Raw genomic sequence first — 26,646 nt, forward strand, 5'->3', positions numbered from 1 at the left:
TCTTCTACCATGTGGGTACCAGAGATTGAACTAGGGCCACCAGGTTTGGTGACAAGCATCTTCATCTGCTGAGCTATCCCACTAGACCAGTCTCAGCTTCTAAACCCAGACGTCCATGAATTTATATGCTACCAGCCTCTGGATATATGATGTATAGAGATAGATAGATAGATAGATAGATAGATAGATAGATAGATAGATAGATAGATGATAGATAGATAAATAGAGAGACGTGAATAGATGATGATAGATAGATGATAGATGATAGATAGGTAGATGATAGATAGATAGATAGATTGATTGATTGATGATAGATAGATAGATAGATTGATGATAGATAGGTAGATAGATAGATTGATTGATTGATGATAGATAGGTAGATGATAGATAGATAGATAGATTGATTGATTGATGATAGATAGGTAGATGATAGATAGATAGATTGATTGATTGATGATAGATAGGTAGATGATAGATAGATAGATAGATAGATAGATAGATAGATAGATGATAGATAGATAGATAGATAGATAGATAGATAGATAGATAGATAGATAGATGTGATCTGCGTATCTAAGTCACAGAAATGTCACTTGTTCTTCATCCTTGTTGGCATATTGGTTTCTTTTGTGGGTCTTCATATTATTGAAGTTGACCAAGGTCACGGGAGGCAGGGACTAGGGAGTAGAGCAGGGATTTAGCTCATTTGATTTTGACTTTGTTCTAATTACTTCCTTTGTTGTGGTGTCTGTGCGTGAGTAGGGATGCCTGCTTGCCATGGTGTGTGTGTGGAGGTCAGAGGACAACTTCCAGGGGTTGATTCCTTTTCCCATATTGGTCCTGAAGATCAAACTCAGGTCATCACTTGGTAGCAAGCACCTTTGCCCATTGAGCCATCTCTCTGGCCCAAGAGCAGAAGCTTTAATTGATGGAGTACAATGTCACTTTCATTTTTCTCTTGTGATCATTCATCTGGTGCTGCAGTTGAAAAAGCTTTCCCTTCTCCAAGGTTTTTTTTTCTTCCTACTGTGTTTTCTCTCCCCTCCTCCCCTGTTTCTCTGTGTAGCTTTGGTGCCAGTCCTAAAACTAGCTCTTGTAGATCAGGCTGGCCTCCAACTCACAGAGATCTGCCTGCCTCTGCCTCCTGAGTACTGGGATTAAAGACATGTGCCATCATGGCCTGGCCTATTGTGTTTTCTTATAGAAATGTGATACTTTTAGAATTCACACCAAGCCCCATGATCTGCTTTTTAGTTACATTTTGAATATAGCTTGAGGTCTGGCCTTTGGGTGGTGGTGGTTCACATACGGGTGCCCAGTTATCCCAGCGTTCTGTACTGGAAAGATTGCCTTCACTCATTGAACCGCGGCTGCACTGTGGATAGAAATCAATAGACCGCCCAATTCAGTAGACATCTCGATCTTCATTTTATAACTATGCATTAAAATAAACCATTTGCCTTGGTGACAGGGCATGTACCTCAGTGTTGGAGCTCTAAGTCTGATCCCCTGGAGGGAGGAAAGGAGGGAGGGAGGGAGGGAGGGAGGGAGGGAGGGAGGGAGGGAGGGAGGGAGGGAGAGAGAGAGAGAGAGCGAGAGAGAGAGATTTTCTGCTCCAGTCTTTACTCTCTGAGAGTCCTTGCCAAGACCCATTGCCCCGCTGGCCACCCTCTCTTGCTCTCCACAAGCCTTGCAGTCTTACGGATTCCAGCTGTCTCAGACAATGCCTGGGCTACGATGCCTGAGGTTCGCTGAGCCCTGCACGGTAGATAGAATTCTGCTTAGATGAGCGAATGGGTCTAGGGAGGGTCCCACATCATGTTTTCCAGAAACAAAATGACCATAATTCCAGAGCCCAACATGCTTTGACCTCCTGCCCAGGCTGGACCCCAGAGTACCCCTTCTGACCACCCAGTTGCCCTTACCTCCTCTGAACTCCATTCATCCCCAGCCCCAAACATCACAATAACACTGAAAGCCTCTGCTTTGAGATCAGGATGTTGACTATCCCTAACTTACATGGGTGCTCTCCCACAGCTGCCTGGGGAGGTGACACCGTCTATTTTCCCCGCAGTTACCATAACCATAACCAGCTCTGCAGTTAGCAAGGCCCCTGGACATGACAGTATGCCTAATGAGACGAAGAAACACCTCCAGCAGAATTGTAGTTCATTTATCCATGTTAACTGGCCATTCATGATCATTCCCCAAGTCCCAGCGCGCTGAGGGAGGAAGTGCCCAGGTCACCAGGGCAAGGTTAGTCTGGCTTTGGGATCCCTCCTCCTTCCCAATGTAGGACAACTCAGAGTTGGTATTTCCACTGTTTAAGCCACACCCCCTGCAGATAATCAAATGAAACATCATGCTGAGAATGTTTCTTTTCGCAGAGAAAATTGGTCTTGGCCAGATAAAAACTTATAGGGCCTTGTTCAGCATCCCCACCCCAACCCCACCCCAGGGATGAAGCCCTGCCTTAGGACAGTCACTGGACTGGAACTTGGTGTCTAGGATATTTTTCTGCCTCTGTGTTTGACCTAGGTGCTCCACCAAAACTGTTCATTTGTTTGTTTGTTGAGCAGTGATTGGCGATGAGTCAAGCCCTGAGTCCCACCTCCAGGGTCTCCCTACAAATTCGTTTAGAATGGAGAGTTCCCCGGAAAATGCGGCTCCTCTTATCCCTGATGCCTCCTGGCACAGTAAACTCCGACTTCCTGAAGAGAATCCACCTGCCTCGTTCGTTTCCACTGATGTTTTCCAAACTTTTTCAACTTGGCACCTAATCCTGAGGGAACTTGGTTGGAAATGAGCGCCTTGAAAGTCCGATGGGATGTTCCCATAAAAGCGGGCTGTGTGCTCTGGGCCATCCACCAGTCCTAGCCTGGATGAGACTTGAGGAATGTGGGGTTACCCAGGGTCTCTGCCCCCTCCCTCCCGGCATTCCCTACTCACTGACCTGGGAGGCTAAGAGCATCTTCTGCCCATTGTGGAGAAAGAGGGAGCCAAAACCTGCCCAGGACTCTGGGATGAACCAGTTGAGTGGCTCTGCTTGGCACCCCCAATTCAGGATGAGTCTGCATCTCCAAAATTATCATGGCGTGCTCTGGCCGACACAGTGAGTTCCTAGCGTGTAGGGTGTTTGGAGGCTTTTTCCATTTTTTCTTTCTTTCCTGCCATGCCAGTTTTCCAAAGAGATTCATCTTCTCCAAATGTCAGGATTGAATTATGAACGTTTTCCCAGCCCACTCCCTTCTGTACCGCATCTCCAGCCTACTGCAAACTGAGGCCTAGGATTAGGAATCGACTGTGGAAGCCTTCCAATCTGCCTTTCAAGAGGGATCAGCCGCGGGGGGGGGGGGGGGACATTGGAATGCCACAGGAAAGCAGGCTGCCCCCCTCGGCACAGCAGAGCCTCCGCGCTTACTAATGCAGAATTCGATTATGTGCTGACTGTCCCTGAGAAATAAGCTCTCCCCACCGCCAGGAAGCATGTGGAAAGTCCAGAGTCAGCAGGTAAAGCCCCCTCCCCTCTGCTACCCCCCACCTCCCCGCACCAAGCTCCACTTGTCATTCGTAGCCCATGCATTTATTCTAATTCTTTATTCCTTGTTATTCTGTCAATTTCTTAATCTATTTATGCTGACTTTATTTTTAGTGTGCCTATTGTGGCAGCAGATTCTGAAATTGCCTTGGTTGTTTTCTGAAAAAACGGTCATTACTAAACCATCGTATAGACCCCCCAATAAAATAATGTAAGCCCCAGGCAGTTTGTGGGAGGCTGCAGCAGCTGTCTGCCGTTGGAGCTGCATATCAATTCTGCCCTTGGAGGGTTTGCCTGGGAGCGGCCCAGCCCAAGCAAAGCAGTATGTGTCCCGTGGAATGAGGCTTTGGGTCCTGCAGAAAAAAACGCTTGCTGCCACCCCTTCTGGAGGCGTTTTTTTCCCAACGCTCATACCAGCTCCCTAAGTTTTGTCGCCTTGGTATAAAAAATGCAAATGATTGGAAAACCAATTAATCTTTAGAAGGTCACAGTTGTCTTGCTGCATTCAAGAGACAAGCTGTGCATTTGGGGGGGGGGGGAACGTGGTCTGTACAACACCTTCGTGGAAGGTACTGACTAGTCCTAACAGGAGCATGGGGCTCCGGACTTGGGCCACCATACAGCCATGCCAACACGAACAGATCATTCTCAGATTGCTTCCCATACGCCTGGAACCTTCCAAGGGAGGGTGGCGTGAAGGAGCAGACCTCAAGGTGGGTACGTTTCTGAGGAAAGCTTCATCAGACCAGTGAGTGCTCAGTGGGCGGGGAAGGTACCCCGTTCTTCATTCAGGCTGGGGGTGTTGGGGGCACTAGTGACTGGCTTCACAGCGGTGATCATAAACACCTAAGTCCTTTTCTGGGGGTTCTACAAGATGTCAGGGAAAAAAATGTTTTTTCTGAGCTAGGTGTGGTGGCATATGCTTATAATTCAGAACTTGAACAACTGGGGTGGGGGCCTTAATTTTCAGGCCAGTCCAAGCTATATAATGAGGTTACCTGGACTACTTACTAAACCCTGTCTCAAAAGAGTAGTTCCTTTCTTTGGTACTTCCCCACACCCATCACAGCACACCCGATTGCTGCCCCCTTCTCTCCTTCCCCTGCCAGTCCCATAATTCCAGCCTCACAGGATGCAGTTTGTCTGACCTAACAATCACTGCCATCCCACGACTGAGCCATGACAAGGCTTGTGACCAATGAGACTCTGGAGACATCAGTGAATGGGGCTTCTGGGGAAGTGTCGTCTTTCCCTTCAGAGAGGGAGCCTTCTCTCTACATGGTCCCGCTACAGATGCGTCTGTGATGCGAGGTGACCCTGGAGCAGAGCAGTATCCTATGCTGCTGCAGGCCCTGGTGTGACGTGTGGGATGACTGTGGGTGCTGAGGATGGAAGAGCTGGTCACCCGGCCCATCCTAGGCGGCCACCTCTGGGCTCCCGGCCACATGAGCTGCTTACCTCTCCTTCCTGGCCAAAAGCATTTTGGATGGGTTAATGACAACCTTAACAGTCCTGTTATCTAGCGCAGTGACTCCACCACTTGGTACTGCCACCCAGTTCCTGCCATCTCCCTCTGAAACTTCCGAACTGTGCTTGAACGCTAGGGAGAAAGTAGAGGCGTCCCCTCCTTCCTGGCTGTCTATGCTGCTTTGGGCAGGTCTTTCACTAATTGCCAGGTTCCCTGAAGAAAGTATGCAGGGCTTAGCAGACCAGTGAGGAGATGCCTAGGAATGGCCAGGCATGCGTACCAGGGGTGCCCAGTAGTCGGTTCACAGATACAGCAACCATCAATTTTAGGGTTGTCAACCCAGAAATAAATTCTGTACCCTTTAGCTACTGCTCCCTAACTATCTCCGCTGCCACACCAACCCTGGGAAGTCACTAATCGACTTTCTGTATCTACATTCAAGTTCACATAAATTGAATCACATACTACGTGGGCTTTTGTCACCATTTTTTTTCACTTAGCATGAAAGTATATTGATCTGTCTGTCTATCATCTATCTGTCTATCATCTATACATCTGTCATCCCTGTGGTAAATATATCACCATTTCATTCCTTTTGATGTAAAAAAAAAATTCCACTGTGGAGACATACAGTTGATTTTCCTTATTTTTGTTTAGTTTTATAATGTCACCTTGCACATGGAAATGCAATCAGTTTCCTGAACATTCCTAGGGACAAGATTTTTACCAACCTATACTTTCTCCTTGCTACAGACAGATGTCTGACAAGACACAAGTTGAGAGAGGGAGGATATAGTAAGGCTTATGGTGCTAAGGGACACAGTCCATCATGATGAGGAAGCCATGGCAGCATGGGATGCCTCATCTCATATTTCTGTAGAACAGGAAGCAGAAACAGGGCACCCCAAGACCCACTTCCTCCAGTCAGGACCCAGCTCCTAAAGGTTCCAACCCCCCCCCCCCATTCCACCCGAATCTGTGCCTCCCTCTCCCGGTACAGTTTGCGCGCCTCCCGTACCCCTCACGAGTTTGGGCGAAGTCCTGGGGATTGAACAGAGACACACACACACAAAGAGACCTGGGTCATTCATCAAGAGCCGAATGCCAATTTTATTTAGCTTTCTGCCAGGTTAATATACTTTGCCCCAATAAAGGAGATCCCCTCCCAGCCAGATGGGGAAGCCAGGCTCGAACAACCTGGCGCTGTGTGAGAAATTCCTCCCAGGCAGGGGGCGGTGGGCTGAGGGCAGTGACAGACAGTTGAGAGGGGATAAGGCGCCATGGGAACTCTTCTGGGCAGGTGGGAAATTACCATTCCAAAGATTTAACAAAGCCTACAGCTAGATCACCAGGCTAAAAGTGGAGCTAGCACAGAAATTAGCAGGAAGCTTGGCTGGCTAACATAAACAGTCCTTGCAATTTGCGCCTCAAGGAGCAGGGGGGAAAACCCAGGATCCTACACCCCCCCCCCAAAAAACCGTGTCACCATCTGAGGACCTAACATTCAAACGCATGGGCTCATGGGGGACATTTCACACTCAAACTGTAACAATTGATCAATACAACACCTAGTTCCTTGTTTCATGTATATTTTTCTTTAAAGACATATTATTTAATATGTTCTGTTGGTTCATTGACTCTGAACTCATGATCATTGGTCTTGTAACTCATGCCAGAATGACTGAGGGGTTCCAAAGGCCCTAGTTAATGCTTACCATAGGCGCCCTTGTATGGATTGAAATCACCCAAGCTAGGTGACCAGCTGTCCCAGTTTGCCCAGACCTAAGGGATCACCCAGGAGGTAGGCCTGTCAGCTCTAAAGCCACACAGTGTAGGCAACTGAGGAGTGTTTGTCCTCCTTTCTTTCTAGTTCTCCTATGAAAGGGTTTGCTTGACCTACAAAATGAAGGAACCTCTGTTTCCTAGGCAGCCTCTTTGAGGATTTGAATGGATATCTTGGGTCTAAGTCTTCTCAGGTTGGGCACCCTGCTTTAGGGATTTTCTTCAGTACTTGCAGAGTGGCAGAGGCCACTGGCTGATGGTCATTCTTCTGCACCCCAGCCTCTTTTGCTGGTAGCTGTGGCTGCAGAAGACCTAGAATGTGAGCTGAAAGAGTTTGGCTGCTTCTAGACCTGACCTGGACACACCTTCCATCCCCCTCTTGTGCTAGGGAATGCTTCCTGCCCTGTGCTGCAGGAGGCTGGCTTCCCACTTATGGAGCCCTAGGAAGCAGGTAAGCAAGCGGAGTCCCTGCAGGGGAGTCCAGCTGTTACAGCAGCCAGCATCGCTCTCGCTTGGCTCATGGGCTGTCAAATCCCTTGCTCACCCGCTTTTGCTTTTCTACTTCCCTTCCAGCCTTGTCACCGTCCTACACCACACCTTCCCCCTTCCTCAGAATCCTTGCTCTGATGAAAGATGAGCCCGTGACCTCACGCCAAGTCCAGTATCAAGCTTACTGTTGGCGCTCTCGCCGCTGCTTCTCCTTGTCTACCTAAGGTCTTGGCCCTTTGACCCCTGTTTGTCCTCAGATGACTCTGAACATTCCTGGTCAGCGTCAGCATCTACTGGGGGACCCGTGGAAACTTCTGGACTCCTTGTCCCTCACTTCCGTGTTGTATCCTCTGGGCAGAGAACTCCTCAAACCTCAATTACAATTGCAGTAACATCTGTGGCCCTCTTTCTTAGCCCCGCCCTCTTTCTCGGCCCCGCCCTCTTCCTCCCCCTCAAACCCCCCCCTCCCCCCCCCCCCGTTCTCTTTCTCCTCCAGAATTCTGACTACCCATGGTTTGTGGAGCCAGCACAACTACAGCCCATACCACCCCAGTCCTTTCCCAGGGTTCCAGAGTCTGTCAATGTGTCAGACCTGCCCCTCCTCCACCGGGCCTCCCAAGCCTGGCTCCGTCCAACTGGTCAGCCGCTCTGTGTGTAGCCCCTGGACTAGCGTCATTAGAACCGGAGCCTTGGTGGCCCTCACCACCCTCTGCTTCTCACCAGCTCACTCTGCTAGCAGTCCTGTCTCAATCTTCTCGGTCCTCTGGACGTTGGCACCCTGTTGTCATCCCTCCTTAACTAAGGACCACCTTCCTTGTGTTCTTGGGGAAATGGGAGGGCTTGAAGGCATGACTCCTTGGCAGGCTTTACAACTCAGCCTAGTTTATAGCCTCAGCCTTGTCCAGCATGGGCAAGGCCCTGGATGAATCACAACACAGAAAAGAATAGAGGAAGAGAGAAAGAGGGGGAAGGAAGGAAGGAAGGAAGGAAGGAAGGAAGGAAGGAAGGAAGGAAGGAAGGAAGGAAGGAAGGAAGGAAGGAAGGAAGGCCCTTTGCTCCTCCCATTCACTTTACCCTACTTCCTCTCCAGGAACCTCTGGATTCATTTTCTGAGTTACACAAACTGGGAGCTTAGACAATGGAATGCCACATCTCTCTGCTCTGGGAACTAGAAGGTCAAGATTGGCAAACTGATGGTTCCCTCTGAGGGTTGGAAGCAAAGGAGGCTGATGCTCTTCTCTGTGGATGTGGCTGGCTTCTACTCACAGCTGTTTCTCATGTGTGTCTATGCGTGAATCTCTTCTTATGTAAGAATGGCAATCTGACGCCATTTCTACTTTTCTATGTTAAGGCGTATCTCCCGATACAGTCACAATCTGAGATACTGGGAGTAGGTCTTGACCATGGGAACTGGAAGGAGCAGAATTCAGTTCATTGTCCCCAGTGCCCATTCCTCACCCTGGCATTCTCTTATTTTCTTTTCTTTGCTGTTTTTTTGAAGTATTTGTTGTTGTTGTTGTTTTGTGTGTGTGTGTGTGTGTGTGTGTGTGTGTGTGTGTGTGTGTAAAGTATTTTAATATGTCGTCTAGGCAGGCCTGAAACTCACTATACAGTCCAGGCTGCCTCAAACTAGTGGCCTTCCTCCTGCCTCAGCTTCCTGGTTGCTGGGATTGCAGCATGCACTGCCACTCCTGACATATTTGGGTTTCTGCAGTTAGCATGTGCCTCTCCTGCTTCACTATAACCTCCGTGAGATCAGGGAGACTTCTCTCCTGTTTGCTCATCTGTCTCTTCAGACCTGAGCCCTGTGTGAGCTGTGCGAGTCGATGCAGCCCTCCCCATCCCTCTGAATGCCCCACTCTCTCAGCTCGTGCCCATAAGCCACATCCCTATCGCCTCCTCCAGAAAAGGCTAGCATGACTGTTTAAGGCCTGAATCTGCCCCCAGAAGGCCTTTGAGGCCTTGGGGAGAGCACGGCTTTGCGTTTTCCTTGCTACTGCTTCATCGTTTGTCAGATCTCCGTGTCTTCCAGAAACAGAAAGATGAACATACCTGTCAGCAACTCCAAGTCACACTTCTCTGTGTGATGCTTAATTGATGATTATTTATTTTCCATGGCAATCTCATTAATTTTCCTGAAAAGTTATCTTTTGTGTTTATCAGCCAAAATGCCAAAAGCAGGTAAATACCATTAGAGAAAGCTGCTCAGGCCCAAGCCAGCTGCTGTGTAATTGGACTGAGATGAAGAAGATTTGGTTTGGAAACCTGAGATTTTTCTATGGTATCATGATTTTTCAGGAAAGAATATAGTCCTTCTATGGCCAGAGGAAGGATAGGTTAGGTATGGCCCTTGAGTCTAGGGTCAACCCAGTGCTCTGAGAAAAATGACATCTTCATCATGATCATCACCATCATCATCACAATCACCATCACCACCACCATCATCATCACCATCATTATCAACATCATCATCATCACAATCACCATTATCACCATCATCACAATCGCCATCACCTCCACCATCACTGGCATTATTGTCACCACTACCATCATTACCTCCATTATTGTCACCACTACCACCATCATCACTGTTATCACAATCTCCACCACCATCATCACCACCACCGCTGTTATCATTCCCCGTCATCACTCGCCTCATCACCACCACCATCACTGGCATTATCGTCACCACTGCCATCATCACCAACACCAGCACCACTGCTGTCATCGTGGCGGTTACCAAGCACATCAGGTTTTCTCTCCTCCCCGCTCTGAACAGAGTCTCATTTATTCCCTAGCCGGCTCTGAACTCACGGGATAGCTGAGGATGACCACAAACTTCTGACTGCACACCGTGCACCATCATTCCTGGCTTCGTGTGGTACCGGGGATTGAACCCAGGGCTTTGTGCGTGCTAGGCCAGTACTCTACCAACTGCGCTATCAGCCTGACTCCTGCATCTGGCTTTTGATCGTGTTTTAACCACAAGATCATGTAGAAGCAGTGTACCATGTTAAAGCACTTCTTTCATCAGAGATGTGGAGATCAGCCCGTGTGATGCGGGAAGTCCTCTTACACCCATGCTTCCTGACGCAAGTCGGCGGGGCAGGGTGGGAGGCTTGCCTGCTCTGCTAGGGGCAGGGGCAGCTGGAATGGCTCTCCTCTGGGGGCATTTCTGCTGAACTCTGGATGCAGAGCTAGCAGCTGCTCCAGAGCAGGCACTTGTAGTTGGTCAGTTTTTTTCCTCTTTGGAGGTCTGCACCCAAATAAATGCACAAAGGTTTATTTTTACTTATGAATGCCCAACCTTAACTTGGCTTGTTTCTAGCCAGCTTTCCTAAGTTTTACCAGTTTCTCCTCTTCTATGTTTTACTGCTGGACTCTTTCCCTTTCTTTATTCTTTATTTCCTTCTTCCATTCTTGCTCCATGGCTGGTTGTGTGGCTGGGTGCCTGACCCCTGCTGTCCTTCTCTCCTTTTTCTCTCCTAGCCTAGATTTCTCTTCCTACTTATTCTCTCTGCTTGCCAGCCCCACCCACCCTTTCTCTTGCCTTGCTATTGGCTGTTTAGCTCTTCACTAGACCAATCAGGTGTTTTAGGCAGGCAAAGTAACACAGTTTCACAGAATTAAACAAATGCAACATAGAAGAATTCAGCAAATCTTTGCGTCATTAAACAAATATTCCACAGCATAAATGAATAGAGCACATCTTAGGCTAATGTTCCACAACAGACACTTCTCGTTTTGATTCCAATGGCACCAAAAAAAAAAAAAAAATCCAGTGGAACCAAGTACTTCTGAGGTAAATTCAGGAGCTAACTGGCCAAAAGCAGTCAGGTGGGCAAGCTCAGAGCTAGGGGCCAGGGGCATCCAGCACCTTGAGGTAAATGTTCAAAATGATTGAAACAAGACTCAGACCCCGACCAGGCACTCTTCCATCACCATTGAAGGGGAGGAAGCTCCCCTCCTCCCCCTTTCCTACCTCTTGTGAATTTCTTGTTTTTAGAAGCCCTCTGTCCAGTGGCACCGTGTCCCTTCTTGTTTCACCAGGCCCCAACCCTCTTTCATTTGGACAAGTCGGGTGTGCAGAGCAGTACGGGACAGCCAGTCCTAACTGAACTACCCTCATCCAGCCCATTATGCCCTGCATAAGTTTGGTGGTGGTAATAGTATTGACTGGGTAATGGGGAATTGAACAGTATTTTTGCCTTGACGCAGAAGAACCTTCAACCACACAACTGCTGTTTTGCATATGAGGCAGCTGTCGGTGCAGAGACGATCGCCGTGAAAGACATCTTTCGGGAAAGTGTTGCAGGCTCCTGGACACCTGCTCCCGCACTCGGACATGAGACCCAGTTAGAGCCTTCTTCCTGCCTCTGTTACTCACTGTCTACTCTCTGGAAGTAAACCCCACTATTTTGGGGTGTCATTTTCCCACATTGCCTGGAAATTCCATGGCAATTTCTTTACCTACCTTCTCCTCCCCCATTTCCCTCCCACTTTCCCTCCCGTCCCGTATCTGTCGCATTTCAAACTCAGGGACTTGTATGAGCTAAGCAAGCGCTCTGTTCTAGAGCTATACCCACACCCTTGCTTTGTGACTTCAAACATTTGGCTTAAAAAATATAGCAGATAGGAAGTCACAAAATAAGAAGATAAAAATTACCAGAACTTCCTTTTCCTGTGGTTAACTGTAGTTTTCCCCCTGAGCCCCATGTGTGCCTAATGTCAGGTGAGAACACACAGCCAGAGATCATTTCCCATTTGAGGCTGTTGAAGATCGTTTCTCTCCACTTTCCCTCGGTGGCATCTCAGTTCAGGGACGCTGCTGGATCGGGGTTTACTCGATGTGGGAGATCGCAAAGGCTAACCAACTCTTCACCCACTTGGTTCATCTCCAGCCTGTGCTGTGGGCTTTGCTTTGGCCAGTGAGGAGCCGCAGGAACTAGTACAGAGCTTATGTGGTTGCACTTGGTTGGTCCTTCCCTCTGCTCTCTCCAAGAACCCAGTACACCCCAGCTCGCTACAAACCCCAGGAGCAGAGTGGGAAATGGGGGAGCAAAGCTGACTTACTCTGGGGTGTTGAAGGTACTGTAGAATGACCAGCAATCCCAGATGTGTGTGAGGTGACCCATGTCGGTGCAGAAATGTGGCAGTGTATGTGTGCTCCTGATCATAATGGATGTATGTTGTCATGTGGCATCTCAGCTGCAGGAAGTGCACTGTGTAGAGTCTGCAGAGAGAACCTCTTTCTGATTTGAGATGCTTAGCCATTCAGAGCTTGGGACCAAGCTGGTGAGTTTGAATGGTGAACTGGAAGGTGGCCGCAAGGCCATGAGCTAAGGGAAGTGGTGAGTTCCAGTATCAGGACCAATGTCACATGTGGGCCTCTTCACACAGCACGTCACCTCTCGGAGCCTCCATCCCATGGTCTATAATACAGGGATCAGATCAGATGGCACCTCAGGTCTGCTCAGGCTTTGAGGACCTGGGATTCCCAGATGGACTCCACAAATTCAGGTCAGAGCCCGAGTTCGGATCCCACTGAGCTGAAGACCTCTGCCCCGAAAAGATGGCGTTCTTGAAACTTCTATGTCTGAGCACTTCTGCACAATGTGTTTGACAGGTGGACAATGAACGCTGATGACAGCTGGGTCCCCATGCAGGCATCAAAAGGCAGCAGGAAAAGACCATAAGCTTGGCATTAGACACCTGAGGTGTGCCAATCAGTGCTCCCTCGAGGAACGGAACCAACAGAATGAGTCTGTAACAGAGGTGGGCATCGGAGCTGCTTACGTGGCACAGGCCGGGTCATCCAACAGTGGCTGCCTGTACGCTGAAGAGGTTGAGAATGCAGCTGCTGTTCAGTCCTAAGACTGAATGCTTCCACAGTCCTGGTTGGGTGCTGAAGATCTGGAGGATTCCGGAAGAGTTGCTGGTCTTTGTTCCATATTAGGAGGCCAAAGAAGTTAGGCTGTGATGGCAGCGAAGAATGGCCCCAGCAGCAACTAACCTCACTCACACCAGGGAGCAAGGGCAAGCAAGTAAGCAGCATTCTTTCCCTTGATTCTATATGTGGGACACTGGCAAAAGGTGCTACCCACTTTGGGGGGGAGTGCATCTTCCTCTCTCAGTTAGTCCTTCCTGAAAATATACTCACAGAGCTCCCTAGAGGTGTGTCTGTCTCTCTGTTTCTCTCTCACACTCACCCTCTCTCAAAAGGTTTGTTTTTATTTTTAGATGTGTGTATGTGTGTGTCTGTGTGAGTTTAGGTTTGTGCATGTGAGCACATTGCCCTCGGAGCCCAGAAGAGTGTGTTGGATCCTCTGGAACTGGAGCTATAGATGATTTTTAGACACCTGAAGAGGATGCTGGGAACCAAACCTAGGTCCTTCTCTGCAAGAGCAGTACGTGATCTAATGGCATCCCTCTGGCCCACAGAGGTATGTCCCTTAGATGATTCTAGATTCAAGATCACCTTCACAAGACAGCATGTTAGGAGGTGTTTGACTGGAAACATCCTGTCACACCCAACAGTGGCATCCACCATAGGGTATTTACCGTTTACTCAACAAGAAATTCTGGAGGTCGGTGATCCTAAGGACAGTCAGTGTGTTATCCTAAGGACAGTCAGTGTGTTATCCTAAGGACAGTCGGTGTGTTATCCTATGGACAGACAGTGTGGTATTTTGGCCCTGGGTGAATCTCAGATTTCCATGCTGCGTCTTCCACCTGTTGGCCTTGTCTGTGTCCTCAAGCACCTAAGAAGTATACCACAGGCCGTATACTTACTGTGCACAGCATGTCTACAGGTAGGAAGAGCAGTGGCCTTGATGAGGGGATTTGTCCTGAAGCCCCCACCCCACCTCCCACCACTACTTAATCAGAGAGAAACCATTTCTCATAAGCTCCTCTTGCATCTCTTTGGCCAGAAGGGGTCACGTGATCTTCCATATCAAGTACCAGCAGGTGCAAACAGCTGAAATGGATGGTGATTTGTCTGCTTGGGCCAGCCAGATTGCCATGAAGACGTGGTACTGGGCAGGGAGGGCAGGCTGGAGGTTAGTCGGTAGTTGACAGAATCCCAACTGTTTTATTCGATTATAGTTTAATTATCTGCGTTGAGCCAACCATTTGACTTCTCTGAGTTCCAAATTCCATGTCTGAAAAGGTAGAATGGTCGTATGTTATGGAGCTGTTTTCTTGGGAATCCAAGCCATGTAATATCAGGGAAGGACCCAGTGTTGCTTGCTGGCATTTTCAATCATGTGTATTCTTCACAAGATCAGGCCAGCAACATCCCAGCATGGATGTGGGCAGGGTTCATGAGCCCCTCTCCCTAACTGAGGAGCCATTGACTGACTTCTGGGTCAGGGAGAGTCAGTTTTCTTTAAGGCTGTGTGGTAGGTTGGGCACACTCAGATGGGTGGTTCCCCACACAGTACAGATTGAACTCAGTGGGCTGTTTTTTAAATAGAAAGAAAAAGAGGGCATAGAGAGAGATGGGGAAGGGCTCAGGAATGGCTATAGTCAAAATATGTTATATGCACTATGAAATTCTCAATTAATAGAAATATTATATTTAAACATCACAGTAGACTAAAGCAAGAACAGGAAGAAATGAGGTAGTACTAATGTAAACCATACCTCAAATGTGTGCATTTCCCCCTCTGCTCTAAAGACAAAATACACCCAGCTGACCGCAGATCTCAGGAGCATCGCGGGGGATGGAGAGCAGGGCACACGTGTGGTGCACATGCTTGCTCACATATGTGTGGATGTGGAGGGCAGAGACTGCGGTCACTTGCCTTCCTCAATTGTTTCCCACATTATTTTGAAGTCGGGATTTCTAGTTGAAACTGGAGCTCACCGGTTCAGCTACTCTGGCTGGCCAGCAAGCCCCAGGGATCCTCTTGTCTCTGTCTCCCTAAAGTTGGGATTGCAGGCCCCCACTATAATTTTATGGTGGTGCCGGGAGTCTGAACTCAGCCCTCATTCTTGTGTGGATCCTCCCCACCTCAAGTATGCTGGACTGTACCGTGATCTGCCATGTTCCCCCAAACCAGCCGCACTTGCCCTTGATTCATTATTTTGGATGGCAGTGGCAAGGGCAGCCCCGCAGAGCCATCTATTCCCAGTTTTCAGTTTCATTAAACCCTCTCTCCAGGACAAGACACGCATGAGCATTGCCAAAGTCAACATGCTTGGCTGCAGCCTTCACGCCGCGGCCCCTGCTGCTGGGACAGGGCTCTGTGCTGGTTCGTACATATTGGTTTTGGACAGTGACTGCTGCAATTCTGTCTTCTGATTTCTTATGGGGCAGATTTAGCATCTGGCGACATGGCCTCTGACTGGGAGGGCTCTCTAAGCAAGCGTTAGAGTTGGCCGCGTGCTGGAGGCAGCTTTGGGAGATGAGGCGAGGGGCATCTGCTTGGGCAGACAGGTGGCCGTTCCGCGCTCCTGCGGGCCTGTCCAATGGCACTTGCCAAGCTTGCAAATCTCTCTAGAGAGAGCTCTGCATTCTGCCATTCTCTCCTTAGTGATCCGACCGTTGCAATTCTACAGGAGATCCCAAGCCTTGGTCCGACTAGGACAGCCGCCGGCACTGATCTTAATCAGAGGCCGGATATATCTCAGGAGCCCCGTCTCTGTCATGGGGCCTGCAGGTGCATGAGTGACAAAGTCCAGATTCTTCCCAGGCCCCAGAATTCTATGTAATCTGCCCTTTCTCCCACTCCAGCCCCTGTCCTCTCTCAGGACACCGGCGCAGTGGCATAGGAGAGACTGTGGCTAGACCACTCTGTTGCTCCCCTGGACGGTTTTAAACTAGAGGACCCTGGAGCAGCTCTGGGACCAGGGTGAGAGCCAGTGTCATCTCTTCTGAAGAAGACCTGTCATTTGGTTCAAGTTTGGGGACAAATGACTGTGCCCCACTCTAAAGAGGCCCAACCCTGTTCCCAAACAACCTGACCCGATCACGACACAAGGCAACTTGAATCTGCAAAACCAGTGGCTTCCATTCCCACCGTGGCAAGATAATGGCATGATGTGGTGAAGTTCTGGTTAAGATATAGTAGCAGGGCCACGTGGGGTGCGTGGTGAGTGGGGCCTCCTCCTCAGCGCGCTCCTGGGCAGCAGGCTGCACCTCGGCTAGTGTAAGCAGAAAGGGAATCACTAACCACATGAGGAGACGCACACAACCCATGGAGCGTGCTGGGGAAGCAGGTCAAGGCCGGCCTGCCAGGATCGCTGAAAGGACTACACGGGACACCAGGTTTTCAGCTCGACAGCTGCGGCTGCCCCTGTACATGAGTGTGTTGAGAGTTGGTATCTTGGTGAGGGCAAAGCCCAATATAAGCACACCCAAAAAAAAGAAGTGGAGAAAGATTAATACTACGCACCGCACAGGTGAGTGCAGGAGTCCTTTCCAAAGCACTGCCCTCGTGGTGGGAGGGGGGGCAGGGGGGAGTAAAGAAGCTATTCGTATTCCTATAGGAAAGCAGTTTATGGGCGAGCACACTTCTGAGCATGCTCAGTTAACGAGCATTCCTGCGCATGCTCTGTTGAAGACCAAGAAAGGGTGTCTCACACCCACGAATGTGTTGTCGGGCCCAGAGTGGACTCATTGGGGCTTGGGTACTCACCTTTAATCCCAGCATTTGGGAGACGGAGCAGGAGGATCCCTGTGAATTCAAGGCTGTCTGGTCTACATAGCAAGTTCCAGGTCACCAAACTACATTAGTGAGACTGTCTCAAAGGGAATGAGAGAGACAGAGAAAGAGAGACAGAGACAAAATGGGAATGTAAGAGAGGGAGGGAGAGAGGAACAGAGGGAGGAAAACAAGATTTTTGAGGGAGTGGGAGGTAGAGAGAGTGGATTTGGGAGGAATTAGAGAAAGGAGTGGGGTAAATATGATAAAATATATTGAATATATGTAAAAAATCTTAAAGAATTAGTGATTTTTTAAAATTCCATCTCTGAGACACACTTAGTCCAAACTTATGTCCAGTATATGTTCAAAAGGTTAAAATGGGAGATGGGACCCTTTTGAGGATGCTCAGATGCATCAGAGTGACGGCAACAGAAACAGCTCAGCTCAGACTGCTGGGCTTTCACTTTTAACATTTCAGTTGGGAACAAAAGAATCTGAAGTTGCATTGCTGCTGGTGTTTCTCTTCCTAGGTGCCTGCCTCAGAGGGCAGCACATCCATCAAGGTGTTTTATCTACTCAGGAAGGAGACCTGGCTTCACCCAGTCTATGGTCCAAGTCGTTGTCATCAGCAGAACCCAGGTACCACCTGTGCCAGCAACAGGAAGCCCTGGAGATACCAGTTCCTACGCGGTACCGCCTCTGAGCCGAGGCTTGTGTGGTGGTGACCGGTGGATGACCTCTGAACCCAACCCACAAGGAGGGTGTGTCTGGCTTCTGTGATGAGGAAGCAAACCCCCTGATAAAGGGATGTCAGAGTTCCCCAGGATGGCAGGGCTGTTTAAGACTAGGGGACGGGGGTTTCCCAGCAGGGAAGGCTGTGGATGGGGTTCCACAGGGCACAGTGGCTGGCTGGTTAAACAGGCTTTTGTAGCTCCTCATGGCCTGTGCTTTGGGCCCTGATAAAGCTTTAATGGTACCATTTCTCCAGCGGGCTGTTAGGCCAATGGCGGGCTGCTGCCCCGGGGAAATGATAACACAAAAGCCCTTATTGTCAACATTTGCTTCCCACCAAGATGAGCCAAGCACGGTAACTCTTTCATGTTCAAGTATCTGCAGTAACCCTGTGAGGCAGGTTTATCCCTATGGCTGAGAGTTTCGGTCTCAGAGAGGCTGTCAATCCTACAGCAAGGAGGAAGAGGAGGATGAGGCGAGGAGGAGAAGGGAGAGCGAGGATCAGGGAGCAGCCTGACCCCAGAGCGGGGAGCCTCCTCTAGTCCATCACACCGTGGCTTTGTAATACATGCATGTAATCTACAGAGGTCTCTAGGATACAAAATAAACATCACCACGTTCCTGATGAGGCCCGCGTGACAAGACTAGGTTTATAGGGAAGTGGTTATCCCCTCCTCAGGGTCAAGCTCTTCCTAGTGTTTCCTGAAGAGAAGCCCTTTCTGTGATCCTGGCTCCTTACAATGTGTAAGAAGGACCTCTGATGCCTGAAAAGCACACTGTCCGAGACAGAAAAGCCCTGTGCAACCTAATGAGGGCAAAACAAAGAATCATTTCAATGGCGGCTCTGTGACCATAGGTTAGGTCCCTAGAGAGCGCTCGCAGGTTCTGAAGGGAGCGCTGTGGTGTCTGGGGGTTCTCCTGCTCAGTACCGCTTCCCCGTGATTTATTTCCTGTGGGTTAGGAGCAAGAAGCGCCACTGGCGTGTTCATTGGCGTGGTCACTCAGCTGCTGGCTATGGGGAAATAATACACAATAACAGCTAAGCAGAACAAACATCAAACATTCAAACTAGAGTGGAGCGAGTCGGGTTGGGGAGTGAGCAGAACAGGATCCGGAGAAGAAACACTCAGAACGAAGGGATGCAGAGGGATGCAAACCTGGGGGCCGCTGAGGGCCCCCTCCCCGGGTGCCATGGTGTCCACGTGGGGGTGGGGACTCCTGGTCTCCCTGGCTCCCATCCCCAGCCAGAAAGTCCTGCTTTCTGCTCTCCTCGGAACCTCTCTCCTGCCCTCATTTCTCTTGCCCTTCTCGGAGTTTATTTTTAGCGGTTTCCTTTCTGAAGCTGCAGACCGCAGAGAGGCCCTGCTCCTATCCTCCTTCCTCTTCACCTTGCCTCCTGTACACAAGGATGAGCTCACCCTTCCCCAGCTAGCTAGCTTGCCCCTCTGGCCGCCAGGTTGCTGTGAAGAGACCCCAGTGCCTGGGAGCAGTGGAGTCAGAGAGTTTCTTCTTCAGCGCTCAGGGACTGCTCCGACCTCCCTAATTACCCCTGGCTCATTTCTAATCAGCTTTGCCATTATCTTGCACTGAAGCCCTCCCAGAATCTCATTAATTGCCTATAAGTACAGTTGGCTGGTTCATTTATTTTTTTTTCTTTTGAAAACAGAAGATCCAAATGGTTTAACCCTATTTTTATTTTAAGACTTTAGGAGTTTTGTAAATTTCAGAGTTAAAGACAAAATGTCTGGATACATAGTCATCCAATTCACATGTACACACACCATGTGCCAACAGTACAAAACTTTGTGGGGGCAAGTGGGAAGGGAAGGGGCATGATCTGAGGGCTGGAATGTATGTAGCATGGGCATCATCCCTCTTACCACCATCACCATCATCACCTTCACCACCACCAACACCACATCATCACCACCAACACCATTATCATCATCACCACCAACACCATTGTCATCATCACCACCAACACCATTGTCGTCATCAGCACCACCATCACCACCAACATCATCACCATCACCACCAACATTATTATCACCAACACCATCACCATCATATTGTCATCAACACCAGCACCATCATCACCAACATCATCACCACTAACACCATAATTACCATCAACACCATCAACACCAACACCGTCATCACCAACATCATCACCATCACCACCAACACCATTACAATCAACACCATCATCACCAAATCATCACTACCACATGATTACTACCAAGACCAACACACTGTCTTCCATACCTCACTATCACAACCACTACCAATAATAATACATCATTATCAATGTCACCATTGCACCACCAACACTTCCATCCTCATCACCACCAGTGCCATCACTAGCACTCTCACCACCATGTGTACCATCACTATCACCACTCAAACCATCCTGAACAATAATACGTCATTACCCATAATGCCATCATCTCTGCTACCATGGTCAGTCATACTGTCTTTACGTTTAACAATGCCATCACTGCAGATAGCACTATCACCATGAACACCAGGAAACCACCATACCATCTCCACCCAACCACCCCAGTCAACACCACCAGCATCAGCACCACACCACCACCATTTTCCTGTACCATCACCACTACCAACAGCAAATTGGTTGCTTTTATATTTGCTGTGAGTCATGTGGAACCTAAATAGCTTAAAGGAAGAAAAATGGTTTGGCTCAGTGTTTTGAAGTGGTCCCGTCTGTGACCTAAAGATACAAATCTTGAAGAAAGTATGAAGAAGCCATAAGATACAAGAAACATCACTCTTGACCATAGGCCAAGGCTGAAGCAATTCTCCAACAGTTGGGCTGTGGAGGTGAGACCTCAAACAAGCTGACTGAGCCAGGGCAGTGACCCAGAAGCCCAAGGAAAGAGGCAGCCAAGGTTATGGGAAGTGGGGCCCGCTGAGCACAAGTGCTCACCAAGTCATTAGGACTCCAACAACCTCATCTGCAAAATGCCAATGGTTTCTTGTGTGTGGCAGGCTATCGTGAGTGCTGAACCTTTGGCTGCCCCATTAGGTCAACATGTTTCATTGCTCAAACCCAGATAAGAATGCAGATGGGCATCTGTCCTTTGTCTCAGCCTTGTGACTCAACTTTCAAAGCCAAGTCTAGGCAGACTGGGAGAGAGATGATGCAGGGAGGCCCACGTTCTTGATGCTTGGTGGGAGGAAGTACCAGCTTAAGCTTCCAGGCTCTTCAACTGTCTCTCCTGCTCATGAGCCTGAGATGTCACCACATGACGGTGACACAGATGTAAGGACATGGTTCAGTGTAGACATATCTAGAAGCAGTGGAGCCTGAAACACTAGGCCCTGATTTGCCCTTGCTGCCTACACAGATTGGGATGTGTCTTAGTTAGGGTTTCTATTGCTGGGGAGAGACACCATGACCACAGCAACTCTTATAAAGAAAGCATTTAACTGGAGTGACTCACTTAAAGTTTCAGAGGTTCAGTCTGTTATCATCATGGTGGGGATCATGGAGGCGTGCAGACAGATGTGGTACTGGCTACATCTTGGTTTGCAGGGAACAGGAAGTCAAATGAGATACTTGGCAGTATCCTGAGCATAGGAAACCTCAAAGCCCACAGTGACACACTTTCTCCAACAAGACCACACCCACTACAACAAAGTTAACCTCCTAAAAGTCCACTCCCTATGAAATTATGGGAACCAGTTACACTCAAGACACCAAAGGGTATCTTGAACTTTAGCCCCCAAGTACATTTCAGCTAGTATTTTAACTCTAAATACTGAGGAAGGAAAGGGTAGCAGAAAATATAGGTGTTCGATAGACCAAGTTAGGGGTTCTCACAAGTCAGAGGGAAAGTATTGTGTGATGCTAACCTTTTAGCTTTCTTCACACGAAATAAGGTTTACTTATCAGGAAGTCATTCATCTCATGATTTCTCTCTCTCTCTCTCCCCCCCCCCTCTCTCTGTCTCTCTCTCTGTCTCTCTCTCCTCCTTTTCCTTTAGGCGTGAAGGATGCAGGAGTAAAGGATCATGGATTCTGCCTCTGGAGTTTCAGAGAGCAACTGGGGCCAGCCAGTATATGACATGAAGGCCCTTTGAGAGAGGAGCAGGCCATGAGAGGCCATTGAATGAATCTATGAAGGTAAAGCATAGATTTTAGTTGAGCCCCCAAGATGTTAGAGAGCCAAGCTGTGAGACATCTCCCAATAGAGCCAGGCCAAGAGAGGCATGTTGCGGGCAGCAAAACTGGGGGTGGAACCATTGAAGACCCTTAAATTAAAGTTATGGACACTGGATATAGAGCTACAGGATTTGGTGTTTGCCCTTCTGGGTTTTGGTCTTGCTTTGGCTCAGTATTTCCTTCTGGGCTTTGATCTTGCCTTGGTCCAGTATTTCCTCACTGTTCCTGCTATTCTTCACTTTTAGGATGAGAATGTATAGTCTATGCTATTATATATCAGAAGTGTGTAATTTACCTTTTGACGTTACAGGGGGTTATAATTAATAGATTCTCTTGAGTCTCAGAAGAGACTGTGGACTTTGGTTTTAAAACAGTGTTGAGACTGTGAAAGACTAGGAAGACTTTTGGAGTTAAACAAAAAACATTTTATGTTATGGTATAGCCACAAGACTGTGGGGGCCAGGGAGCAGAGTGTGGTGGCTTAAATGAGAAATGTCCCCCCACAGGCTCAAGTGTTAGAACACATATTCCCAGTAGGTGGCGCTGTTTATGGAGGCAGTGCAGTCTTGCTGGAGGAAGTTACATCACTGGGGCAGGGCTTTGAGGGTTTAGAACCTTACCCCTTCCCAGTTCTCATTCTGCTTTGTGTTTGTGGTTGTAGGTATGCTTTCTCAGCTGCCACACCTGACACTTGGTGCTATGCCTCATTCCCACCATGATGGACTCTTATCCTGGTGTGGGAGAATTGTCTGTATTCTGTCAATCATGTTTTAAATAAATGCTGATTAACCAGGCAGGAAGTATAGGCGGGTCAACCAGACAGGAAGGAGAGGCGGGGCGATGAGAACAGGAGAATGCTGGGAAGGAGGAAGTTCATTTCTCCAGAGTCCAGCCCAGATCACTGAAGAAGCAAGATGTGAGCTGCCCCACTGAGAAAGGTACTGAGCCATGTGGCTAACATAGATAAGAATAATGGATTGATATAAGTTATAAGAGTTAATAAGAAGCCTGAGCTAATGGGCCAATCAGTTTTATAACTTATGGAGATCTCTGTGTGATTTTGTTTGGGACTTGCCAGCTGTGGGGTACCCGGTAGGACAGAAACCCCAACAAGCCAGCCTACATGTTACATTATCCCTCTGGACTTACAAGCCCAGAATAAACTCCTTTATTCTGGAGTTAATAAACTCCTTTATTCTGGTTTATCTGGCAAACCAAAGTTGCTTTGGGTTGTGGTATTTTATCACAACAATAGGGATGTAGCGGGGCCTCTGTAGTCCAGGGCAGCTCCAAACTCAAGACTGTGGAGTCGTAGGATTACAGGCTTGTATCACGTTCATCAACCTTTTTTGACTGCCTGCCCTTCCCTGCCCCCAACACAAAATGTCATGTAGACAACGCTGAGGAAGACTTTGAACTTCTACCTCTCCTCTCTCTACCTCCTGAGTATTGCCAGTACAGGCTTGTGTGATCATGCCCAGTTTTGTGCTATGGCTAGGAACTGAACGCAGGGCCTTTTGTGTGATTGCCAGCTAAGCTATACCTGCAGTTTTGTCCTGAGCCTCACACACGTGTGTGTGAATGGTTGAGAGAAGAGCATTCAGGACCATAGTTCTCAGATTCTGCAGAAAGAACCTCCAGGGTAGCATTTAAGCATGTCAGGTGCAAGAAGCAGTGTGGTTTGGTTTTTGTTGTTTGTTTGCTTTGCTTTGTTTTGTTTTTGTTTTTGTTTTTGAGACAGGGTTTCTTTGTGTAGCCCTAGCTATCCTGCTACTCACTCTCTAGACTAGGTTGGCTCCAAACTCAGAGATCTGCCTGCCTCTGCTCCCCTCCCCACCCCAGTGCTGGGATGAAAGGCGTGCGCCACCACCGTCCAGCAACGTTGCAGTTTTAAGATCTCTTGACTTTCCAGGAGGTTGCAAGTGATTAAGACTGGCAGCAGATTCGAGACACAGTGGCCCTGCCAGGTCACAGGGTGAGAGCATGCTGGTTCCTTCTGTTCCTCCTTCTCTCAGAACCTGCTCTGCCAGTCCTGCGGCTTCAGGACCGTGGCTTCAGGAGCCAGAGCCCAGGTGCCTTAACAAGGGCTTCTCTCTTCCCAGGCTGTTGAGAGTTAAAGATAATGTGTGTGAAAACGCCCCGGGCAGAAGGCAGGTGCTATTATTTGTAATTTACTGATGAAGAAACTGAGGATTTGAGGCCTCGCTTGAGCGCCAGTCTGGAGTCCTGGGAAAGATGGTTTCCAAAGAAAATACCCAGGGCTCCCTTGAGCTCTGAAGATGCCTTCAAAGGTGAGGTTTGGTGGAGTTGCTGCTGTGTAGATTACCTAGAAAGAAAAGACTCATGGGATGAGTCACAACCCTTCACCCCCCCACACCCCCTACATGCCCCCAGCTCCTTAGGTACTGGCCTGAATCCATGCACAAGGAACAGAATGAAACAGGGATCCCCAGTGGCTGTCCCCCGTACACCCACACACTGCCTGGCAGACTTGCCTTACAACCCTTTGCCTGTTTTCATCACCAGCTCTTTATTTATGTCCTGGGTCAAGGGACATGACCTAGAGATTCTGAGTCAAGGCCATTGTCACTTGGCAGTACTTCATTAGATCACGGCTTAGGGTCTCTTAGGCCCAAGGGAGTGTCCAGGACACCTGAAATATTATTTCTCCACCTGAGACTATCAACATTTGGAATAGCTAATTCTCTTTGCAGGGGCGGGGGGAGGGCAGTGCTGGGAGGTGGGTTCTGTTCTACCCACCAGATGCCAGCAGCATTCCAGTCGTGACAACGAAAATGTCTCTAACCAGGCCTCGCCAAACGAGAATCACTGATGGCAGAGCTCCCTTTTCCTGCCAGCGCGTGGAAAGGAAGCGTGGTGTTCCCTGTGTGTCAATACGGATTTATTTTACACCTTTTCGGATTTAAATTCACACCAGAAAGCATTACCCTGGAGTATTTCAGCTGCAGACGGACCAGACAGGGATAGGAATGGGATTCTCTTCTTCACAAAAGGCCATGGAAAAGCCCCGAGAGCTTCAGCCAGGGACAAACCCTCAGCTCAGATGACTCGGGGAGACAGGTGCCCAAGAAGAAACCAGACATGCACATGCACAGGGACAGTTCTGGGCCTGCTCCTTTGTTCCAGGGTGGACGGCTCTTAAAAAAAAAAGAAAGAAAAGAAAAGAAAAAGAAAAAGTATTGCGTGTATTTTATGTGTATGTGTTCCTGTGTTTGCGCATGTGCACCCACGTGCCATGTTGCGTGTGGAGGTCAGAGGACAACTTGCAGGAGCCTGTTCTCTCCTTCCACCATATAGGTTTCCTGGGATCTAACTGAGGGTCAGGCTTGGCGGCAAGCCCCTTTGCCATCCTCCAAAAGATCGTTGTGGGACTCCCAAGTGGGCCTTCAGTGCCCTTTGATGGAAAAGCAAATTTCAGTGGCCAGGGAAGGTAAGACCTCTACTTTGGAAGGAGCATACATCACCCTGCACACGCGGATGTGACAGAAGGAAAATGTGGTAGGCAAAGTGAAATGTCAGTATTTGTTACCGATGGAGTAAAGATAGGGTTTCAGGCGATTCCTCGTTTGTTTGCTTGTCTTGACACCCCTCCCCCCGTTTTCTGGCTAGTCGGTGAAGTTGCTTGTAGCGAGAACTGCAGCCAGAAGAGGACAGGGTTCTCCAGGAGCTGGAGAAGAGAGGGAACCCAGAAGCGACCCCAGCAGGGTGACAGTCTTTCTAGGTGCTTTCTAGGTGGAGATGTCACCAGGAGGGCTTGTCCTGGGAGGACACGGCCCGCCCTCCTCCCCAGGCCGTGAATCCAGGCTTGGAGTGGCCTGTGCGGGGATCCGGGGTGTGGCCAAGGACAGCTGCCAGTGTGACCCGGGGCCTATTGGCAGATCGGAGTTGAAAGTGTGTTGGGCGTCTCTAGAGCGCTTTACTGGGCTTAGTTCCCAGGTTCACGGAAAGAGCCCGCACCGCCAGAGTCATGGCCTCTGGGCTCGGACAGCGCCCCCTGTCGGTCTTCACGCGTTGTGGTCAGGACCGGAAGCCCCACGTCCTGTCCTACGGCAGCAGCCGCCTGCCCGCAGCTCGGCCGCCCTCTGCTGGCAGAAAGTCTGAACGACACTTGGCGTTTGCTGTGCCCTTGAAAACGGAGAAAGCTGGGCACAGCGGTGGGGAAAGGGGACGCCTGAGAGGGAGGACCTTGGTTACTCTCAATGTCTTTGTGGGGCTTTCGAGGAGCACGACAAGATGACTACCCGTCCCAGGGTCCCTCTAGGTCTGTGAGTGGCCTGCTGAACAAGCCCGGCTGGTGTGCCAAGCGCCCTGCAGTGGTGTGGGGGCGGGGATGCAGGGGTGCGATGGTCCTCATCTGGATGTCTTCGAAAAAGTGCTACAAACCGAGAGGCTTAAATATCATATTATATTCAGAAATGAATTACTTCCTAATATCGCTCTCTGAAGGCTCCAGGGAGGGTCACGGGCAGAACTAAATTCGTCCCACATGGCTTTATCCCTGAGCCCACCTTGCGTGTCTTCTCTGTTTGTTAGGATTGTTTGTTGTTGCAATAATCAAATATAACTTCATCTGAATTTGATTATCTCTAAAATGTCCCTGTCTCTAAAATAGGTTACAAGAAGGAGGGGTGGGAGTGCAGGGTGACTTTCCAAGTCTCTCCTCAAACATGAAGTTAAGGCAGGAATTCAGGTAGCAACAGTCATATCAGTGCCCACAGTATAAAGCAGAGAGAAGCAAATGGGACCTTGCTTGCTTGTGCTGTGGAGCTAGCTCGCTC

At 49.1% G+C, this 26,646-nt stretch overlaps 1 long non-coding RNA gene across 1 annotated transcript; it reads left to right on the forward strand.

Moving 5' to 3' along the window:
* Positions 1-3,408: 3,408 nt before the first annotated feature.
* Positions 3,409-26,403, forward strand: LOC125391015 (uncharacterized). Its single transcript, XR_015739472.1, has 5 exons — positions 3,409-3,510; positions 12,904-13,321; positions 21,670-21,808; positions 23,950-24,138; positions 24,657-26,403. It is a non-coding gene; the product is annotated as an uncharacterized LOC125391015 (long non-coding RNA).
* Positions 26,404-26,646: the final 243 nt, after the last annotated feature.

This window comes from Myodes glareolus, chromosome 1 (assembly GCF_982192425.1).
Source record: "Myodes glareolus chromosome 1, mMyoGla1.1, whole genome shotgun sequence".
NCBI lineage: Eukaryota > Metazoa > Chordata > Mammalia > Rodentia > Cricetidae > Myodes > Myodes glareolus.